The sequence below is a fragment of the Marmota marmota genome, unplaced genomic scaffold, assembly GCF_001458135.2.
Source record: "Marmota marmota marmota unplaced genomic scaffold, marMar, whole genome shotgun sequence".
In the NCBI taxonomy this organism is placed as follows: domain Eukaryota; kingdom Metazoa; phylum Chordata; class Mammalia; order Rodentia; family Sciuridae; genus Marmota; species Marmota marmota.
In genome coordinates, this window is record NW_025999924.1 from 8493614 (window position 1) to 8517403 (window position 23790).

General features: G+C 37.8%; 1 protein-coding gene and 1 long non-coding RNA gene across 2 annotated transcripts in view; both read left to right on the top strand.

The window, feature by feature from the left end:
- Positions 1-535, top strand: part of LOC125615761 — an 11225-nt gene extending 10690 nt beyond the window's left edge. The window contains exon 2 of the long non-coding RNA XR_007346355.1: positions 286-535. This is a non-coding gene — a long non-coding RNA (uncharacterized LOC125615761). The remainder of the gene's footprint in view (positions 1-285) is intronic.
- Positions 1-23790, top strand: part of Arl15 (ADP ribosylation factor like GTPase 15) — a 393453-nt gene that overhangs the window by 301436 nt on the left and 68227 nt on the right. The gene's annotated exons all lie outside the window — the stretch shown is intronic.

Below are 23790 nucleotides of genomic sequence, written 5' to 3' on the forward strand. Positions count from 1 at the left end.
CCGCTGGTATTGATGAAGTTCTCTCCTCCGCCGCTTTCTGATGACATCAGATCTCTGCCATGTTGGTATCCTATGCGAATGGCAGCATTTCGTTCCCCTTGCCGGGCAACCAAAGCAACGGGTGAGTCCTGACCGGCCCTCAGCAGGACCCGGACCGAGAAGCAGTTTCCGCGGGCTCCTAGCCCCGGGCCAGGGAAGTTCCGGGAGCCGGAACTCGGCCGCTCCGTGCTCGGTGTAAGCTCCTATAAGTGTATGCTCCAAGAAGCAGTCCCCGCGGGCTCCTAGGTGATCTTCTTGAAGAGAAATTTTCAGAGATCTGGATAGGGCCTGAACACCAGGGTATTGCCAGGTGATGCTAATCCAAAGACCACACCTTGAGTGGCAAGGACCATATTAGGCATTAAAAATAACCACAGGATTGGTTCCCCTTTCAGTTTCTCTGTTAGCATACCAGTGCTCCAACATCTAACTGTTCCTGGAGCCCTTTTAAATTATACTAGCCTGAACTCAAATCCATATATATTTGCTTTTTTATTCCATAGCCTACAATTTAAAAAGTCACATACTTTATTATTCTTTATTGGCTTTCAGGTTTTAGTCTTGGTCTTCCTATTCATGAGTCTGTTGCAACACTAGCACAAGTCTATCCAAAGCAATCAGCTTATAATTATTAGAGTAGTTCTCTGGATAAGGCACTGTATATTCATTCCTTTTGTGTTCTCACAGTACCCAACATTCCTTAATACCATCCACCCTTTGTTTATGATGGTTCTTCTGCCTGTTCCTACAATACTACCATGTAGACTCTCAGCTTCATTAGGATAGGGGTCTGTCGGGCTTGGTCACCACCAGTGCTCCAGCACCTGAAACAGAACTTGGTACATAATAGATACCTAATAGTTTCTTTTCAGTGACTGAGTGGTTAAAATTTACAAAATCCAGCCGGATATGGTGATGTACACCTGTCCCAGCAACTCCAGAGGCTGAGGCAAGAAGATCACAAGTTCAAGGCCAGCCTCAGCAACTTTGCAAGGCCCTGTCTAAAAATAAAAAATAAAAAGGACTGGGATTGCAGCTTAGTGGTAAAGTGCCCCTGGGTTCAATACCCAGTACCAAAAATTACAAAATTCAAATTCCATCTCTGTGAAACTGTCCTCTTATCACCCAAAGTATAAACAACTGCTCCTTCTTCAGAAGTTTTATAAGTACTGTGTGCTCCTCGTCTAATCTTTCAACATTTCTCAAAGTGTAGTCAGAGAGTACTTACACCAGAACTCTCTGAAATGCTTAATAAGTTCTCCTCCAGAGCCATGGACTCAAATCTCTGGTGAGTAAGGCCACGGAATCTACCCTTTTAACACTGATTGTAGTGCACATTAAAGTCCAGGACCTCCAGCCTGATCTCTTAGCTCTTTTAGAAGTGCTGATAAAGAACAAAATGGAAAAGGATTGTCAAAACAGAAAATTAAATAATCTTTCCCCAAATCATGATCAATCACTCTTTTGGTTTATTTTTGCTGACTTTCATTCGCTCCTAGCAATACCCTGTTCTTTCCAAAATCTTGCCTTAAGCCACTGAAAAGTCATGACCACTTATAAGAATTACAGAACATAGTCAAAACTTTCAAAGTAAGCTATGTGTTTTAGAGTTGGGGTTGAAAGAAGGTAGGTGCTCTGTTCTTTCATTTTGAACCTCTGGCAGAACTATAAATGATGTGAGAGGAAAAAGAAGACAGTAGCAAATAGGATGAGGACTTGTGTGGTTACAAGAGATTAGTGGCAATCAGATCCAAAGAGTAATCACCCAGAGGGTCATTCCTAAGGTACCCTGGAAAATTCCTGCCAATGGACCTCAAGGAATGAAGACTGTCTTTGCATCTCTGAAGAAGAGTAGTTGAAATCTAGGGTCCTTCGGTCTTGGGGATGTGAAAGATTGGTCTTATTAAGTATATGGGGTCTTAGCAGCTTGGTAGGGGAGTCAAGAGGCTCTCAAGTTTAAAGCTAGCCCCAGCAATGGCTAGGCACTAAGCAACTCAGTGAGAACCTGTCTCTAAATATAAAATAGGAGTGGGGATGTAGGTCAGTGGTCAAGTGCCCTATGAGTTCAATCCCCAGTACTATCCCCCTCAAAAAAGTATATGGGGTTTGATTGTGTTAGTCACTCTACTCTTGTGTATGTTTGAACATATCATTACAAAGAATAATCTGGTATACCCATGTTTATATCTGCATTTTCATAATAACTAAATTATAGAAGCAATCCATGTGTCCATCAACAGACAAATAGATAAACAAAAGGATCGTATCAAGCCTTGAAAAGAAAGGAAATTATTATTATAAGAGACAAGATTGATTATGTTTCCCAGTTTGGCCCCAGACTCTTGGGCTCAAGCAATCCTTTTTCGTCCACCTCTCAAGTAGCTGGAACTATGGGTGCACACCACTATACCCAATTCATGAAGAAAATTCTTACATTTCTACAGCATCTGTAAGGCTGAACCCTAGGGACATTAGGCTAAGTAAAATAAGCCAGTCACAAAAAGGCAAATATTGTGTGATTCTACTTACATGAAGTACTTATAGAAGTGAAAATGATAGACACAGAGAGCAGGATGGTCGTTGGGAGAGAGGAAGATGGGAATTATTGTTTAATGGGTAAGAGTTTCAGTTTTATAAGATGAGAAGAATTCTGGAGATGGATAGTAGTGACAGTTGCATAACATTATGAATGTATTTAATATCACTGGACCATACAGTTAAAAATGGTTAAGATGGTAAATTTTATGTCATGTGTATTTTGCCACAATAAAAAAAAAATAGAGGTGAAAAAAAATGACCTGAGTCCAGCTTAATAGAGATGAGAAAGAGGGGTGGATGTAGACAGCACTGCTTTTCATGGAGGAGCGGGTTGATGGAGAGGTTCATCTGTGTAGCACTAGAAGCTCCCTTGAGATTTCAAGGGCAGTATTTGCACATACCGGTTCTTTGTAAACAGGTCGACTGAAATCTGGCTACATGATTGTTCCATTCTTGTGAGTAACTTATATTGGAAGCTTTTTACACAGATTAGTTCAAAGTCCTATATTTAAAAAGAAGACTTCTGAAAACCTGATATAAAGCCTCACATACATGAGAGAAAGTTGACGGGACAAGTGGCCATGATTAAAAGTAAAAGAAAGTGTCCTAGCTCCAGGTTCAGTCTTTTCCAGTTCTGAATCTTGCAGAGATTGCAAGAATCATTTTGACCATAGATAAATGTGTTTGGAGAAGTTAGGCTTAAAGCACCAGTTTTATCAGTAAATTGAGGGCAGAATGATCCAACCTCAGCAAAGAAAAAATTATAAATCAGCATTAATGAACATAACCAAAGCCAAAAAGTAGATAAAGTTGTACATCTACCTGGAAATGAGACAATGCCAATTACCAATGGTAGCTATGCAGGATAATTATAAAGAAGGAAATGTATTGAACTTTTAAAAAGGTAGAGGTTGTTGGGTTTTTGTTTGTTTTGTTTTTGTGGTATTGGGAATTGAACCTAGGGGCACTCTACCACTGAGCTACATTCCCAGCCCATTTGATTTTTTGATTTGGAGACAGGATATCACTGAGTTGCCCAGGTTGGCCTCAAACTTATGATCCCCTGGCCTTACCCTCCTGAATAGCTGGAATTATGGCTTTAGGCCACTGTACCCAGCTGATAGCAATGATGTTAATTATAGAAAAATGGGACATGGAAATCCCAAAATGTATCACTCTATCAACTAAATAGGTTTGGGGACCTCAAAAGAGATTTTTATCATTACCATTATTGTTAAGTACAGTGAATTCAATGAGTAACAACTCAGCACAACATAATGTCCAAACAGTGTTTATGGAATGAGAAGAAAAAAGGAGAGAAGGAAAAAGAAAGGGGAAAGCAAGCAAGATAAGAAAGATGTAAGGAAAATAAGACCCAGAGTTTATCTGCATCAAGTAAGACCACACCAAGAATAGTTTGTTATATTATGCACAGCTCAATTCCAGATGTGTAACAGCCGGACAGAGTTCAGAGAAAAGCAGCAAAAAGAGAATTAGACTGAACAAAGATCTGGGAAGCATATAAAAGACAGCAGCCTCTGAGAATGTAGTCCATGATGTGAGTCCTTTTCTAATTTTGATGGCAATGGTTAAGAAGTTCTTTTATATGTAGTTCAATTTTTCCCTCGATATCCAGGGCATTCATTCTTTAAATATGTAAGTGCTTACAAATAGCCAAGAAGAAAAGTTCATGCACATAGTCAGAGTGTACCCTGAGCTTTCTAACAAGACCGGGTACTAGAAGTTTTATTGTTGAGAATCAGCCTGAGTCTGGCAGAGAGCTGCCTGAGATTACCTAATGGGTTTCTTCCATCTCTTCTCTGATTCATCTACCCTGGCCTTGGGCGGTACATGGCTGAGTCACCAGTTGAATGCAGATATCCATTAAATGGGGAATTAAGGGCTATTAAAAATGATTTGCTGCTAGTCCCAGATTAAAGAAAGTAGACCAATTTACAATTACAGTTGCCCTGGTCCAAAATAAAATGCAAATTGTCACAAGGGAGCAGTTGGAGGGAAACAGGAGTAAACTATGTACCTCCTCTGTCACCTTTTGAAGAGAAAGGAAGTGAAACTACTGAGGTGATGATTTAAGCAGCCTACACTCCCTTGCTGTGGAGACCAGAGTCCCCAAACTAAAACTAAGAAGTTCAGAAGCTGTTTATAAAGCTATAGCATGAATTTGGAGTGTGAATCTACCATTAAATTCTCTGTATTCCCTTAAGGAGCAAAAGGGTTGAGTCAATTAATGATCTTTTTAGAAGAAAAAAGAAAAAAAATTGGGGGGGGGGGGTTTGCTGGGGAATTGAACCCAGAGCCTTGTGCATGCAAAGTAGGCACTCTACCAACGGAGCTATATTCCCAGCCCTAGAAAAAAAAATGTATTTTAAAAATACACTTATGTGTAACAAGGCACCTGATAACTCAAAATAGGTGGACAAGTTTCTCCAGTAACAGCTTAGAAATCACATAAACAGCACCGAATTACCAAAGGATTATAGACGTCTCTATCTTAAGAAGTTTTCCATTGTCCACTATTTATAATCCACATGATATCATATGCCATCCTGAAAAGAATAAAAACCACCTCATGCTCTGACTGGCAGTTTATATAAGAAAAAACTGTGAAATTGAATGTTTGGGTTTTTTAAAATATCTTGAGAGGTTAATTAAAATTTATTAAGTCCTTCATTTGTGGTAGCTTGGCCATACTTCCTGCCAAGGCTAATAAGTGAGGTCATCTTTTCAGAAGATCATATTTTTTGAGCCTACTCCTTCTCATGTACTTCAGCATAGCCCTATGTGCTCTATGTGTAAAATAATTAGCCCTGGCTTATTAAAACACCATGACCCAGTGGCCATTTAATTCTAAGAAAATAAGAATTGAGTCAATAAAAATCTGAGGACATGTAGTGGTGGCAAGGATCTAAGACTGTCCTGTCTAGAGCTGAGGTGGCTGACTCTCCTCTGATTCCTGCTGTCACTCCCGTAACCAGGTTCTCTTCATGTCCTCCTCACTGGCCCTCTGGTTACAGGAGTCTCCTGTTGAAACCCCATCTTCTCATACACCTAAAGTAGTTCCTTCTTTCTTACCAGAAAGGTCCAGACTCTGCCAATTTTTGAAAATGCTTCATGATTTCTTCTAAGAATTCCTACAGATGTTGCAAGTTAATATTTTTCAAGTTTTCAAACTAGGAATCCCAAGTAGCGTGACTGTTTTCATCAGGATTGCACTGAAACATACCCACTGCAGCCCACAGACTCTCAGAGTCCAGAAAGATCAGGCACTAAAATTCCTGCTGCATCACACCCGCATTCCATGACAGACCTTTCAGGCTTACTCTGTTGCAAGTGTTACACTGTGTTTAAAAAACAAATGATAAAATCTAAGGACAACTGTCTCAAGGCAACAATAATACCACTGTCACATATTCTTTAACTCATGTTACTAATATCTCAGTTTTCACAAGCATACTTAAAATTTAACATCATAAGAAATAGGAAATTCTGTGATTGTTTTTTCTGGAATCTAGCTATTTTATATCTAGTTCTTTGACCTTCAAAATTCTTTTCTATCAATGACTCAATCAGAGTCCACTCTGGAGAAACTGGGGTCCATCTGAAGCTAAACTATCCCATGAACAGTCTCGTTCCGTTAGTGATTGCCCCAGGCCAAGGGTATGGTTCTCGGGACACCCTTCCATGTGTTGGTAAAGTACTTTGGTTAGAGTTTTGTTTTCCTTAAATATTTGAGATGAATATACCTTTATTCTAGGAAAGGAAATTCAGGTCCATAATCTTAGGCCATTATTACTGATTCCCTTAAATCTGAAGACTTGGAATAGCTCACAGTCCTAAATTCTTTGCTCTGTGGGATTAAAAGGAATGAAGTTGAGGATGACTGGAGTTGAACAAATGTAGGGTATTAAATTCTGATGATTTGTATCTCTCCACCCAGCTCCTTTTATTTAGCCATCCATCTCTTCTGAGGAGAAAAAATTATGTTTGTATTCTGGGGAAGCAGAATATCATGCTTAAAATTGGGCTTAATTATAATGCATTCCACTGTAAATTGTAAATAAATAAATTTTTTAAAAATCAGGTTTTAATATCCAATGTACCTTTATTTTTTAAAATATATTTTTTAGTTATTGATGGACCTTTATTTTATCCATTTATTCATATGCAATGCTGAGAATCAAACCCAATGTCTCACACGTGCTAGGCAAGTGCTCTACCCCGAGCCATAACCCCAGCCCATACATATCTCTCTTTGAATTCTTCTCAGCCACTTAGCTATATGAACGTTTTCCTCCCTTGCAGAATAAAGATACAAGGCCACTATGATAGCTTTGTCATAAGGAATAAAAAAATGTAATATGAATTAAGTGCTTTGCATAATGCTGGCATTGTTTGGTTGTTAGTTGAAAGAGTGGCTGAAGATTGCTTTTCAAACTACTAGGAAATGGGGAAATAGAGGATAGAGATAACAGCATTGTTTGTGTTGCTTTTGGTATTTTTGCAAAGTGGGTGTAACAAGATAAACAAGGAAAGGCAATAGGTAGGATCATTTAGGAATAGCGTGCTTATCAGCCAGTGAAATCAGTAGTGCCCAAAGTGATAAATTATAGATTCAAATCGGTACTTGAAGAATCAAGACTTTAAACTACGAATCAAAACTGCCAGATTGGTATCTAACAGATTACTTTAACATCTCTTGCTGGGGAAAATTCCTCCAATTTTGTGTGCCTATACTGTGTGTGCGTTTGTATGTATGTATGTGAAGAGTGAGCCCCATACTATGTAATGTATGTATGTAATGTATGTATGTGAAGAGTGAGCCCCATACTATGTAATGTATGTATGTAATGTATGTATGTGAAGAGTGAGCCCCATACTATGTAAGTGCTTTACCATCCCCAGTCCTTTTTTTTCTTTTTTCTTTTGAGACAAGGCCTTGCTAAGTTGGTGAGGCTGTCCTCCAACTTGTGATCCTCCTGCCTCAGCCTCCCTAGTAGCTAGGGTTTAGAGGCATGCACACCACACTTGGCTTGTGTGCCTATTACTTAACAGGAAGCAGCATTGGTACAGTATAGGAGGAGGGCTTTGGAATCAAGCCTACCATAATTTTCTCCAGCTCTATTACTCTGTTCTTGGCACCGCTGCCGAAAATAGAGATTAAACAAGATTCTGCATTGTGTGGCTTAATGATAATATATGTTATATATATATATGGTGGTATATAAAGGCCTGGCATCCAGGAACCAATCAATGAATGGTAGATGTTATAATTTACACTAATCTGTGTTTTCTTCCCCTGTTGACAGCAGGTTCGCCCATCTGTAGATGTACTATTCTGAAAGCATGAACTCAGAGCAAGTAGTGCTAGGGAAGTGACAGGAGCCCCACAGTCAAGTGGGGTACTGGCTCTACTGATAGAGAGATGAAGTCTCTAAACACAGCCATGCCAAAGTGGTTCTGGAAATTAATGTTCCACCCTATGAATTTGAACCTCTTACTATTTGTGTAGTGCTTTATATTTTATAAAACCCTTTACAAAAGAAATTTTATTTAATATATTTTATTAGCACATTTCTTATTCAGTTCATTATGTGAAATTTTCTGTGGCTTCCCACATCAGTTGCATCTTGAGGTGCTTTGCTCCTTTCTCTACAGAAAATATTTGCTTGCATGAAAATTTAAATAATACTGAATTTTAACACTCCTCCTGCCTATGATTTTTCTCTTTGAACTACTCTAACATGTGGAGGCATTAGGGAGTTAGAAAAACCAATTCATTAAAGCTAAGAAGAGGTGTGTTTTGAGTGTTAGGTCTTCTAAACATCAGTGTGGGCAGTAAGATTGAAAGTCAGGAGTCTCTTATTCTCATTGCAAACCAAACGGCTGCTGGGGACTGAGGTGTCGTCTCACACATACAGATATCACTACTTTAAATGTGTGTGAAAATATGTGTGAAGACTATGTAATTATTCAAAATACAAATTCACTTTAAAACTTTCCTCAATTGCCAGTAACTTTTGAGCTTTATATATTTTCTCAGGCTATATATAGTAAGCAACATAATAACACTTAACAGGATTTGATTATCCACTAGGTCCCCCTGCCCTTTTTACATTGAAGTGTTTGGGACCACATGGACCTAGGCTTTTGCTGATGTGTTAGCTGGGAACTAACGCCACTGGATAAAGCTGTTGTCTCTGGATGGCAGTGTGCTGGTGAGTCTCCTCCTATTCCTGGTGAGATGACTCAGATGTTCCACTTAAGTGGTACACTTTGTATCTTTCATCTTAAGAACATAAAATACTTTATGAAACTCCACATGGTGATAGAGAGGAAGAAAATGAGTAAGTGGTGGGTGAAGGTAGAGGGACTTCCTAAGGTCACGCAGGGCACCCATGGAAACATTGCAGAGACGGAACTACATTCTCCTGACTCAAATTCATTGTTCTCAGACCTTTTTTTTCCAGAGACTTGATAAGACTTTTTCTACTCTCATTTCATCATCAAAGAGCTTGAGTCTGAAATACTTATATTTTGTGCTGGTATCTTTCAAAATATGATATCTTCTATCAGTGGGGTCAATCATCTGGGTTAGTTTGTCTTGGCAAAATTGTATGGACTTAAGTTCTGAGGTTATATTGATCTATATTCCATAAAAACTCAGAGCAGGTATTCATGACACAGACTCGATGGGAAAACTTTTGGTTTGAATAGGAATTAACTTTAGAAGTGGTGTTATTACTGACAGTCTTTTCGTTCCTTGAGTGGTAAAATTCACTCTGTAAAAAAGGCTATGATGCTAAGTTCAAAAGGAAAAAACCCACTATTATGTTTTTCTTGCCTGTGTCTTGAATACACCAGTATTCACATTGTAATTTGGGGTTAAAAGTACAAACTTTGAAAAATCCTTTTGTTAGTCTTTTGGTAATTGATTTGTGTTTCTTATTTTTTTAAAAAACGGAAAATGAAATATTTACTGTAGTCCAGAGACAAATCAAATTGCCACTGGATGTAAATATTCCAGGAAAAAAAAAGCCATAAAGTTAGTCACTATTCAAATCCATCATTCACAGAAGGTGGCTACTAGACGTCTTTAGGGCAACCCCCACATGTTGCTACCTCCCTCACTTGCCCGTGCTACTTCCTCCTAGGTACAGACATTTCTGAACCACCAACCCCACCTGTAGTTGAGTATACACCACTAATGGAGCTCATCTGCTCTTTCATGCATTTGTGTGTGTGTGTGTTTTTTTTGTTTTTTTTTTTTTTTGTCTTATTTGTCCTACTTCACTGAATGACATTTCCATATACCAGGTAGTCTCTTAGAATGGTCAATCATCTTATTTAGTCTCAGGCCAGCCAGGCTTAACTGCTGCAAGTTTGCCCATATCATTTTTCTGTATGCTGGAAATCTATTCCTATCAAGACACTGCATAAAATGGTGAATTGGCTCCCCTTTTCCCTACAAGTTCAAATTCTTTGGCACAGCACAGAAGGCCCTCTGTGACCCAGACTTCATATCCTTCATGTGTTTCCAGCCACTCTCTTATAACACAAAATAACCCAGCAGAATGGACTGTATGTTCCTAAATGGGTCATGTTACCACTCTGCTCTTGGATCATTTGCAAATGTTATTCCCTCTACCTGTGTGTCCTTCCTGTCTACCCTAAACTCAACCCAGGTATGTCTTTAACATGTCACTTATCCAGCTGTTTCTGCTCTCACTTGCTATCTCTCTCCTTTATCATCCCACCCCATTAGACCCTCAGTGCAGAGATTATGTTTCATTTGTGTTTCTGCTGCCTGTAAATATCCAGTACCTGGGACATGGGAGACACACAAGCAATGTTATTAATGAAGAAATCAAGAAGTCATTTTCTTTCCTTCCAATGAACAGAACACTGATGGTGCACAAGCTAAATCCAGGACGCTGAGTCCTTCAGTGTTAATGAAAGTCACAACTGCGATGGTGGGTAGTTTTCCTTGATAGAAAGGTATAGCTTCTTAATTTCCTTCTCGCCATTTTTATTATTATAGCTACACAGCCAGACAACCTATGCAAAGCCAGGGATTCTGGCCAAACAGCTGTACTGATGTTCCTAGACCTATCAGCAGCCTGTGCAGGTCAGGTCAACATGTTCTCCCCACCCACCTGCAAACCCTGTAGCTGGTTGAGTCTCAGCTGGCTTTAGTCCTTCCCAGAGGAGTCATACAGACACTTTTCCTTTAATTCCTTCAGTGTTCAAACTCTTTCTCAATAGGACACTTAGCCTTGCCACACCCCACGAGCCTAGATGATCCTAGTGTCTTTCTGGCGCTAACTAAAGTCACTGAATGCTGTCATGAGAGGAAATAGAATCAGAAACTGAGCATTTCACAGTCCTCGACATACTTCTTTCATTGGCTTGCATCATGTCCATGTCAAACATTTACCATGGATTTGGGGTGCCCCTAAAAGCCAATATCCTTGAGAATTCCCTGTAGTATAATGTAACAAGGGGAACCTTTACAAGTGCTTCCTTCATAGGTCAGCCTTCCAAAACAGACAGATTAGTCAAACTGGACAGTCACCTAATCAGGTCCCACCTAGCTGAGACTTGAAATCTTCCTAGTGTCTGTGTTAACTGCTTCCAGGAGGCAACATTTCTGCCTATCTCCTTTCTTACTCTTCTCTTATGAATTGATGTGGGAGAAAGGGCTAGAGACAGAGGAGGAAATACTGAGATTGGAGTAATAAGAAAAAAGCTTGCATTTTCAGGCAGGAGTAGAGAATGGGTTCCCTGTAATCAGACCCACACATCCACATCGGCCACTCTCAATTCAGGCAGCACCCCTGGGTGGCCCTGTTGCCTCATTCACAGATCCTTTGTTTCTGACCTCTCTGAGGAGCACTTAACCAGATGATCATCTTCTCTGTTGCCACTCACCTTCTCGTTACTCATTATCATCTCATAGACAGAAGGAAAATGGAGGAAGGCTTCATTTCAATAAAGAAGCCAGAAGTTCTTTTTTAAATTTTTTCCATACATCTTGGATACCTGCCCAATGATCATCAGGATTCAACTAGGCTCCAATTAACTGTAGCATTACAGTTGCCTGAAATTCTGTGTGCAGCAAGGCAGAGGCTGAGTTGGTAAATCTACTCATAAACTGGACATTTAAGTTCTGTGAGGACGTGGCTTTTTGTTAACTGCTGGAAGAATGCTTGTCACATTTACTCGCTTCAGTACTTGTTGAGCCATTGCATTTATAAATGAATAAACAAATACACAAATCATGGTACATTGCTAATTTATGCTGCTGGGGCAAGTCTAGACAAGAGGATGGGCTACAAGTACTAAGCAGTGACCTTAAGAATTCTGCCATTATCGCCAGTGTCTGTGCTTTTGATCTCTCTCATAGACACATTGTTTCCAAGCAGAAAACATTGAGCACAGAGGGCCTTTTGTTTGCGTTAAAAATAATTCGTGTCTACCAGTATAAGGGAGAAATTCCTCACAGGGGCAGGGCATGTTTCATATATTATACCTTAGGGCAGATTATGGAGGAAAATAATCACCTCATAACCTTATAAAATGTCATTTTGATCCTCTCAGATTAAGACTTAATTGACAGTCCCAGGCACTTACAACCTCTCAGTTGCCAAGCCACTGACTTGGCTCATTTTTCTCTTGGCTAGACCAACATGGACAGCATGATAGAGGTGTAAGGCGACCAGCCAAGAGGCAGGTACACGGCAGTACCTTGCTAAAGAATATGCTGCAACTAATTTGCAAATAAGTTGGAAAGTCAGTGTATGATTTTATTTCATCAGGGAAATAGAGTCTACCTTGTACATAATGTTGTGTTGAATCAGTGTCCCCTTGTGGTCAACAGACCTCAAGTTCTACCCACAACGTAGCTAAAAGCACTCTCTTTGTGTTCCTAATTTCTGGACTCCCCCACCCCGAACTCTGAGCTCTGATCCTGTGTTACCTGGGGAGGTTTCTGATGGGGCACAGGCATGTTCCACAGGCTGGGAGCAGGTAGGGAAAGTTAAGAGAATAATAACTATTCAGCATTACTGCACACAAGGCCCTGACTATTGATACCATTTTCTCCCCAAAACAGGGCCGCATGTTTATTTATACATTTATCCATTCATTTGTGTAATCAACAATGACATGCAAGGACTTTGATTGACATGGGGATCCTGTGGAGGATTCAGAGCAGAAGAGCAACACATATACCAGAAAGATATTTGGCTCTCTTGGGATGCTGTAGACTACATGGGGAGAAGACTAGAAACATGGAGACCAGTTAGGAGGCCACTGTAATAATCCAAGCTAGAGACAGTCATGTGGTATAGACTGGAGTGGGTACAATCAAAGTAGTTTGAAGATTGAAGGGCCCACAGATTTTCCTCACGGATTAGACATGTGACTTGAGAGAAGAGTCAAGAGAGCTTTGAGATATTGGAGGGCCTAAAAAAAATAGAAAATGAGGTTGCTAGGAAGTTTAGGAAACTCACACATTGGGCTTTAAGAAATGTGAGTGTAGAGGTTTGTTAAGTTAGATATACCTGTTAGCCATCAAAGAGAAGATGCCAGGCAGGTGTTGGAGCCAAGGTAAAAAGTGAATATGGAGAAGAAACAAGACCTCCTAAGGAAATCCAGGAGAAGGTGGAAGCTGGAGGAAGAAGTGTGTAGGAATAATCGAGTGAGCTAAAGCTGCTAATAGTATTCTGGAGACTGCTTTGCATGTGGCTTGTACAACCGGAGGGAGGAAATGCAAAATGCAACACGACTCATGTGCCCTATTATTCCAAACACATTTGATATGTTTGGATGTCTGTGTTGTATGTTTGGACTAAGCTGAGTTATAGATAAATGACTTTTCACTTAAGTTTTACATCAAGATATTGACTTCACCAGTTGATTTGAAAGAATGTTTTATAACAGTCTTATCATATTAATGGAATAAATGATCATCTATTTAAGAGCATAAACTGTTCTATTATTAGGAAAATGGCTAAAACAACTTGTTGTATTGGGTTGCTAATTGTTAATTTCATTATCTCAACTAAAATACTTACATACTAACTTGATTAATCTGGTTTCATACAGAGGTTTGTGTTAGTCAGCTTGTTGTTACTGTGAGCAAAATACCTGACAAGAAACATTTAGAGAAGGAAAAGTTTATTTGAGGCTCATGGCTTCAAATGTCCAGTTCATGGTTGGCCAACTCCATTGCTCTAGTCTTGAGATGAGGCAGAATATCATGACTGAAGAGTGTGACAGAGGGAAGCTGTTCAGCTGTGGGCAGCCCCTAAGCAGAACAAGAGAGAAGTCAGGGGCAAGGTATATAATCCTCAAGGGCATGCCCCAGTTACCAGCTTTCTCTAGTTACTCCTTACCGGCCTATAATTACCATCCAGTAATCAGATTATTAGTGCAGCAAATGGATTAATCCAGTGATTAGGTGACAGCTCTCAAAATGTCATCACTTCACCTATTGCTACATTATCTTATAAACTTTTGGGGGACACCTCATATTCAAACCATAATAGGTTTTCCCCCACAAATTTGCATTTTTTATACTTTTATTTATTTTTATGTGGTGCTGAGGATCGAACCCAGGGCCTTGCATGTGCTAGGCAAGCATTCTACCGCTGAGTCACAACCCCATCCCCAAATTTGCAGTTTTGTATTAAAAAAAAAAAAAATTAGTTTTAGAATTCAGCCTCCTCAGCTCACAGCATTAAAAAGAATCATGGTTTTAATTCAAAGACTGAAGAATATAGTAAATTAACAAAGAAGGCGTACACTTTTGCATAACTTTGTTAATGCAGAGGCAATGATTGTTTTTAAGAATTGTGCATTTTGTATCAAAAGTTTGAAATTAACAGAACATGTTGTTTGCTATTAAAATTTGGAAAGTGAGCTGCATTTTAAAATTTTATTACCAGCCATATCTTTTGAACTCTGCTTCTTTCCCATTAATATTCTCCTGAAGGGACGCATTTTGGAGGAATGGAAGTGTTTAATGCCTAACCTCAGAATTGTGTTGCTTGTTTCGATGTGACCAATTCAATTAGAGCAGTGGAAAAGGAACCATGACTTATTCACAAAATTGGAAGCTGACCTAATAAAATTTTAAATCAACCTAAAATTTTTAAGACTTTACCACAAATACAAAAGGGAGAAATGACTGGAAATATCTTAGAACTATTTATGTATATTGTAAATTACTATATCATTTCAGCTTTTAATGACTCTAATAATGGTCCTTATGAAAACTGGGACATTATTTAACATCAGTTAATGTATATTTATATGTATTTTTTGCTATTAAAATTTTAATGCAAGTTTATATCCAATATGAATTTTTATATTCGGTGTATCTTTGGACCTTTGGATTTCTTGCATTCTGTTGTGTTTGTAAATTACTGTCCTTCAGCTATCAATGTCATTTTCATCACTAGTATATAGTATTTATTTAGTGCATTCATGCCTCTTATACAGCCATTTTTTTAAGGTAACATCACAATTGCATAAACAAGCTGAATGTGATAGAGTGAAAAATAATATTTTTAGAAATTTTACTTTGGGTATTTTTAAGCCATTACAAGCATAAAAATAACCAAGGAAAAATGGTGGCATGGAGCGGTTATTCACTTCAGCTCCAGAAGGGAAGCCACAAATCTTCATGTGGCTTTTTTGTAACTATATATGCCCTTGACATCAAAATCCCAGTACAATACTGGTTCTGGAGGACAGACCAATTATAATTTACTTGTTGAAATAAGTCCAATTTCATGTTCCATAGAAAGTGTTTGATCCAGGATATCACAAACACTATATAATAGCAAGTTATGTGACCAGGAGCTCTGGCTCTAAAAATCTCTAAATGAAAAAAAATTATAATTACATTGTCTTATATTTGGGTGGACCCATATGAAGTTGGCCCAATCCAACTATTTTTGACATAAGAAGAAAAAATCCTCTAGTTCAACCTAATATTTTTCTGATGTTTTATTTAGCAAGTATAGTAGATATCTGCACTAAACCCCAAAAAGATTCAATGACTTGTTTAAGGTAACGTGGTTGAAAAACAGCACAACCAGGACTTTTAGAACCCAAGACATCTTGACTCAAAATTCTGTATGCTTTTTACTATACCATACTATGCACCTAGGAAATAAAATAATCACACTAATTGTGTTGAAAATATTCAAAATAAGAGAACCAATTTTTAAGGGGGAAAAAATCACTGTAATTGTGGCCAGGTAATAAATCACTGGGAAATTAAAAATATGTGAAGAGCTTGCTTTGTCTAATTATTTACATTTATACACCAAGAGGTAATTTTTTGTATCCCTACTTTTTTTTCAAACTTTAAAAGTATGTAGAAAATTTCAAGCATTTTCAAAAGTTGAAAATATAGTATAATAACCCCACATTTTCATTACCTACATCAACAGTCAACAACTCCTAGAGAGTCTTATTTAATCTATACTCCCATGGATTCCCTATCCACACTGGATTATTTTTAAGCCAAATCCCATATATCATATATTTCATCCATAAGTATTTCAGTGTGTAGAGTACATGATTCTCAATTCCTCTTCCAGGCTGATTTGGGGAAATGAAGATTGTAGTCATTTATAAGCAAATAATTAAAAGCCTTTAAGAGATTAAGCAAGGTCTATACAAGAGTTGTTTAGAACTAAAAATTGCATCACATCAGCAGGAATTCAATTACCAAGTCTTCCCTTTCTGGCCTCTCGGCATTGGATACTAGCTGTAGGTATGCCAAGGCATGCATAAGGAGGCTTGTTACTGAACACATTGTTGAGAAAACGTGTGTGTACTGAACTTGAGATCGAACCTACCACCCATCCAACTCAAGTAATGACCAGCTCTCCTCTCTTTTTATCACTTCATGTTGTATTCATGTGTGGATACATTTTTAAGAAATAATTGTGTACAAATGAAATGAATTTGGATAACTTAGTCATTTGTGGATATATAACCTGTTACTGCTGTAAAGAGAGTGTTTGTCCATTTTGAGTATTTTTGTTGTTGTTCCTTAAATTCTTTTGTTGTCTAATTGGAAAGCTGGTAAAATACTATCATTTTCCAGATAAAGTTCTTGGCAAGTTTTCTCTCTTTCAAACCCCCTAGGACAGTCCACAGCTCCATGAAAATATGAGTCAAATACATTACAAATTTCCCAAGGAGAATCAACATCTTTTCCAGCTGTTTGGATAGTCTGTCTAACATCTGACCAAAACCCTCATCTCCCAGTATTGTTCTGGGCTTTACACTTTGACTTTGATTTGTTCAGTATTATAATTTAAAAACGGAGCCAATAATTTAAGTCCTCAGTAAAAGACTAACTCTTATCACTTATAACAATAATATTTAAAAAAAAAAAAAGGAAACAGCCACAGAAAATATTGTCTCCTTTAGGCATTTCTTTTTGACAGTGCAAAAATTCTTTCTTAATGCTATCAAACTTTCTCTCTCTTTTCTTTTCTCCCTATGTAATTTTTCAATTATTTATAAATTGAAATATCTCCCAACTATAACATCAAAAAAGGACTAAAGTTGTTTTGATTGATTAGTTTCAGGTTTTCTATTTTAAATGTCTCCTGGCACTAGTCATTGTATTTTAATTTATTCAGAAGGAATGCATTTGTGATCATTCCAATTAATTCCTTGTCTGTTTTGTCTGGCATCTGGGTGAAACTAGTTATAATAACTTAAAAGTTTGGCAAGCTGTATAGTAAACTGCCCAAGGTGGGATGGAAAACTTTCAGGGCCCAATTAACAAAAGTCAGCTTGTCCTCCAGCCTATCTACACAAAATCATCTGTTGCTTTGAGTTGTCTCTATAACCGTTAATAACGTTCAATGAGTGGATCAGGATAAGAAGGTGAAATGGAGCAACTGTGTCATTAAGAATGGACTCTATGGTGGAAATATGGAGTGCTGTCTCCTCCCTCCCTCACTCTCTCCATCTCTCCCTCCCATCCTCTCTCTCAACAGAGACACAGGCCTATAACGTTTGGAGTAGGATAATGAAAGAGAAGTGAGCTATAGAAAACCCAAAACTAGGATGAGGATGTAGCTCAGTGGTAGAAATGCTCACCTAGCATGTGCATGGTTCTGGGTTTGAGTTCTAGTACCACAAACAAAAAAACAAAAAAAAAAAAAAAAAAAAAAAAAAAAAACCTGGAACTTAAGGAACACATTAGCCAAAAGGAGGAGGAACTATGTAGAGTTCAAAATGAGTTAAGACATGCTGTTACACATCATCANAAAAAAAAAAAAAAAAAAAAAAAAAAAGAAAAAGAAAACCTGGAACTTAGTTCAAATTATTCAGGGAAAGTGATTTTGATGTTGAATGTTTGCTAAAAGGTGAGTTGTATGATTTTTTTTCCCTGCACCCACCTTCAAGTTGGCACAACCACCATGAGACCAGTATAAGCATACAAAAACTAATTTTAAAAACTATCTCATAGTTGTTATGATCAAAATTTATTCAATTATGTTTACCAGTTCTTCTATTATCATTGGCTATCTTGTCTTTTTTTTCAATAAAAGATAAAATTTATTTAAAAATTTTTCACAGCCACATTTGACAATGCTTTGGAGGAATTTCCCCTCAAGTGTCATCTGTGGCCTGTGAGATTAAACTAGATGCATTCTTTGACATGTGCCACACTTTGGACTATCTCCTCCACAACTCTCCCTTCTTTCCAGGCCTACCTGTAATGTATATACCAAGAACACAGCATGTTTTAGGTCATTAAACTATACTTTCATTTAGATATGGTCTTGTAATAAAGGCAAATCCACCTCAATTTTTGTATTTTAAATGTCCTAGCCCATGTTACTATCCCAACTTCTTGAATAAGCACAAATTGTTTTTTAACCAATAATTTTAATCATTCACGTTTCCATTATTGAAACAAGGAGGTGTTCTTATAACTTATTCCAGAATATTCTAGGCACTTAAGGAAAATGGTCAACTCACAAAACTGAGAGATCCCTATCCCATTCTAGAAGTTTCATAGTGGGTTTTGTTAAGATTATTACATTTAGAACAGAAATAACTTTTAAAAATATTAAAACACAGAGGAGATGACTGGAAACCTGCTCTTATCAGTTAGATAATTCTATCAGATTCGCCAGAGCTTGTACCTAAATTAATTAATCTTTCTCTTTGTTCATGCTGCATTCTGCTCCTGGCAGAATATGCTGAAATCACTGTTGTCACATGTTTTTAATTTTAAAAAATCTATCTTTCTAAGATAGACACAGAAAGAAAAACTAACTGCACAGAACACCACATTAAGAGGAAAGTAGTTGAAGTTCTGCCATGAATAGTTACCCAAAAAAAAAAAAAAAAAAATGTATGATACTATTTGGCCTCATCTCCCTAACTAGGGAATTCAAATTGTTGAATACCTAATGGTGCTTTTGTAAGTATCTTGGTTTTTAAAAAATATGCTGTGGTAGAAAAAGCATGCCTGTTATGTAAACATATAGTTACTAAAGACATGAGGACATGTGAGTATTTTAAAAGATTTAAAATGTGCCCACATAACAAAAAAAAAAAAAAAAGAAGAAGAAGAAGAAGAAGAAGCACATTGAAATGCTGTGAATCAAGCAATAAGTCAGCCCCTCTGAAGCCCCATGCATTTTCAGATCACTGGGACTCCTGTTAGTTGAACAGGAGACACTGGAGTGTGAGAGATTTTGGCTTCTGGCTACTTTCTTATAAAGTTCAAACTGCATCTAATTTGCCAAGATAATAAGTATCTATTTGATTTGACTATTAAATTATACTGCTTTAAGATATTTTAAAGAACCTGTCTCAGTGAAAATGTTTTTATACTTTAAGGTTGGTTTATGTTTTAGCCCTCATCTTCCCCCAAGTGTTCAAAATTAGCTTGATGTTTTAAATTTAAAATTTTTAATGTTTTCATATTACCAGGTCTTAGGTAATCATAAAACAGAAGAAAAATTTAGAGGAAAAGGTCAGGTCAAATTTTGCAACTATTTTGTTGAGTAAGATATTAACTGAATACTTGAAATCTGTATGAATCTTTTCAGACAACTAGTTTTATAGATTATGGGTTTGCATCATGCTGTGTATAATTGCACTTGATCATGCTTAACTCTCCTATATTAAGGAGACAAAACCATAACCCTCAACTCATCTTGATATGCCCAAGTGGCCATTCACAGCTGTCATTTCTCTTGTCACAGCCAAGCTTATTAAACACACTGTCACACTGGCTGTCTGTATTCCTCTTCTTTTTTTTTTTTTTTTTTGCTCCTGTGCCTCTGGAATCTGGCTCTTCACCCTGCCTCCAATCACTGCATAGTAACTGACATTTGTAGGATCACTTCTTCCTTTGTGCCAAATTTGGAGGATGCTTCTTTTCCTTATTTTTTTTTTTAACCCCCCCCCCCGTAGACTCTTCTTCCTTCACTGCTTTTCAAGTGCTGATGTTCCCAGGACTCCAATCCCTGGCCTTTGGTAGCTGGGCAAGTAAGTCTCCCAGCTTAACTACATAACGTTCCCAGGCTTCAGCTGCCACATGTTTGCAGATGGCTCCCAAACCTGTTATCTGAACAGCAGATCTGTATATCCAGCTCTCTCCTGGACATCCTTCAAGTCTCTCACAGTAGATATATAGAACTGAATCCATTTTTACCCCTTGTAGTCTATCTGCTCCTTTTACTTTTTTATTCACTAAATAGCACCACCAGGTCACCAACCTAAATCGTGCATCTGACTCTTGATTTATCTTGCTCCAAATTGAATTATTATATCTTATCAAGGCTAGGATAGCCTTAGTATCCTCAAACCAACAACTTTTCTCTCCATCTTCATGGCTAAAATTTCTCATCTGCTTTTGATTTCTTCCATTTGGTTTAACTTATCAATTAATTTTTATATGTCTTTATTACCACTTCAGTGGAATATTTGGAAAGAGAAGAGCTAATTGTGTGACACATTTATCAGGCTTATTTATCAGACAAATTTATCAGGCAAATTTATCAGGTCTTAATACATGAAAAACTGACTCTTAATTAATATTTGCCCATACATTGCAGACTTTTCCATGCAAATATATGATTATCTTTTAAATGGGATTATAACATATGAATTAGTTTCTATTCTTTCAGTATAGCATGTGAATACTTATTTTTTGATAATTATAGATCTATAATATCAGTTTTTCATGACATTATATGGCTGTAGCAAAGCTTTTTAAACCAGTGCTATGGAGTCTTTCCACTTTTTTTTATTTGTTCTAATTAGTTATACATGACAGTAGAATGCATTTTGACACATAATACATAAATGGAGTATAACTTCTCATTCTTTGGTTTTACATGATGTAGAATCTCCCTGGTCATGTAAACATGTATGTACATATGGTAATATTGTCTGATTGATTCTACTATCCTTTCTATCCCCATACCCCCTCCCCTCCCTTCACTCCCCTCTGCCTAATCTAAAGTACTTCTGTTTTTCCCTAGCACCTCCCCACCCCCGCTGCACTTTGTTGTGAATTAGCATCCACATATCAGAGAAAAATTTCGGCCTTTGGTTTTAGGGGATTGACTTATTTTTACTTAGCATGATATTCTCCAGCTTCATTCATTTACCTGCAAATGCCATAATTTCACACTTCTTTAAAGCTGAGTAATATTCCATGGATTTATTCCATTTTCTTTATCCATTCATCTATTGAAGGGCACCTAGGTTGGTTCCATAATTTGACTGTTGTGAATTGAACTGCTATAAACATTGATGTGGCTGTGTCATTGTAGTATGCTGATTTTAAGTCCCTTGGGTATAAACCAAGGAGTGGGATAGCTGGGTCAAATTTCCATACTTCTTTCCAGATTAGTTGCACCAATTTTCAGTCCCACCAGCAATGTAAGAGTGTGCCTTTCCCCCACATCCTTGCCAACACTTATTGTTGCTTGTATTCTTGATAACTGCCATTCTGACTGGAGTGAGATGGAATCTTCAAGTAGTTTTGATTTGCATTTCTCTAATTGCTAGAGATGTTGAACATTTTTTCATCATTATAAATGAAGTCTTATTTATGTGTCTTTCTGTACTCGGCCACCTATTTTCTGAGGGCAGTTTACTACAGGTAAAAATTTATCTGCTTGAGGTGCATGCATCATTTTAGGGCTTTTAAAATAGTCTGCCAAGTATCTATGCAAAGAGTTAATATCAGTTTATATACTGCGTGTGTAGGAATCTCTGTTTTTCTGTTTCCCACAATAATAATGATTACCATTCTTTTATATTTTTAGCCAATTGGATAGATGAAAAATGGTATTGCAGCCATTTACTCCAATTTTAGACAAGTTTCTAAAATGTTGGGTTATCTGTTTGCCAAACCCACAGTAGATCAGAAGCAGGAAATTGGAAGAAGAAAGATGAGTTGCTATAGTCAGGTCCATTGGCAGCCGTGTGAAGTAACAGCAGACAGACCAAGAGTGAGGAATGATACAAGAAAACCAAACACCAGAAATAGCATCCCCAAATGCACAGTGCATGGCCCATTTAACTCCAGGCCCAGCAGCCCAACTGCCTTCTGTGGTCTCTAAGACTTCCACCATATTTCAACACAATGTCCCCCATCTCAACATTTTGAAATCCTACAAAGAGAGCAGAACCTTGGCTTATAGAAATAGTAGTTAATTAGATGTCAGCTGTTGTCAATCAGCTGCAGATTGCTAAAATAATACTCTTTATTTAACCTCTTAGAAAAACAAAGCCTTTAAAACACTTATAAATTGCAAAACTTCAATTTCCCTCTTACCCTCTTTCATCAAAATACAGTAAATAAGTTTTGTCCTTTTCACCATTGCATACTTTGCTCAGATACCAGTAGATAAGTTTACATTATAATAGAAGAAATATATTCTAAGGAATCTTCTAGGCCTAGAGAAAGATGTGATATCTAGCTTTCAATTTTAAGTAAATGCAGAGTGAATATGTGCTTATTTGTTTCTCTCTAGCTTATAGAATGGGTCACATGGGCAAAAGGTAAAGGAAGGCAGATTTCTCTCCTCCCCTTCCTGGTTCTGGGGATGAACTCAAGGATGTTCTACCACTAAGCCACCACATTCCCATCCCTTTCTAGTTTTTTTCTTTTGAAACAAGGTCTCATTAAATTGCCCAGGCTGACCTTCACCTAGTGATCCTCCTGCCTCAGCCTCGAAAGCAGCTGGGATTATAGGTGTGCACTACCACACAGCGCAACTAAAGCCAGATTTCTAACAATTCAGACTTTCTGGTTCAGGCAAGGATTTTCTCACAAGATGTTTTGCAAACTATTCTCAAAGGAATCTTAGTGATCAATATATGTGTTTTAGAGAAAAGAATACCAAAGTCCCAGACTGGATAAGGGGCTTAACTCACAGAGTGGGGTGGAACTATAACCTTACATGTCATGAGTTTCAACTTGTGCTTTTTTAGTAACAGGGTAACTCCTGCACCAGCACATTCTACAGTGCTAGAGTGTTAAGTTAGAGCAGCATCTGATTGTCAAGGCTGTTGTAGAAAGTATGTCAACATAGGAGGAGTAAGATTAGATGACCATGAAAACCCCTACAAGCTCAAACATTCTATCAATTTTGGTTTAAGTAGCTGTTTAAAACCAGTACAGAGGGGATGGGAGTATGGCTTAGTGACACAACTCTTGTGCAGCTTGCAGGAGGTCCTGTGTTCAATCCCCAGCACACTGAGGGTTAGAAAAACAATGTAGAAATACCTTAAAGCACCTTTCTAAAGGCAGAAACTACTAAAATCCTTTAAAAGGAAAACAGAAAAGTAAAATGACTTTACTGTGTAACATTATGCTAGTTGGTTTCAATGGAGACCTTTCTGTGAAATAAATATTCTATAAAGGTGTGACAAGGAGTTTCAGCTCCTGTCTAAGAGGAGGGAGGAGTAGTTCACACTTGGTGTGAAGTTCTCTATGGTCACAACCACTGTGGAAGAAGACCTTAGTCTTCAGAGTTTCCTCAGCCATAGGAGAAAGTGAATAGAGACTGCAAGTTCAAATCTGGGGAATCTTACTATTACAACATTAAAAATAAGGCAAGAGAGCCGGGTGTGGTGACACACATCTGTAATCCCAGCAGCTTGGGAGGCTGAGTC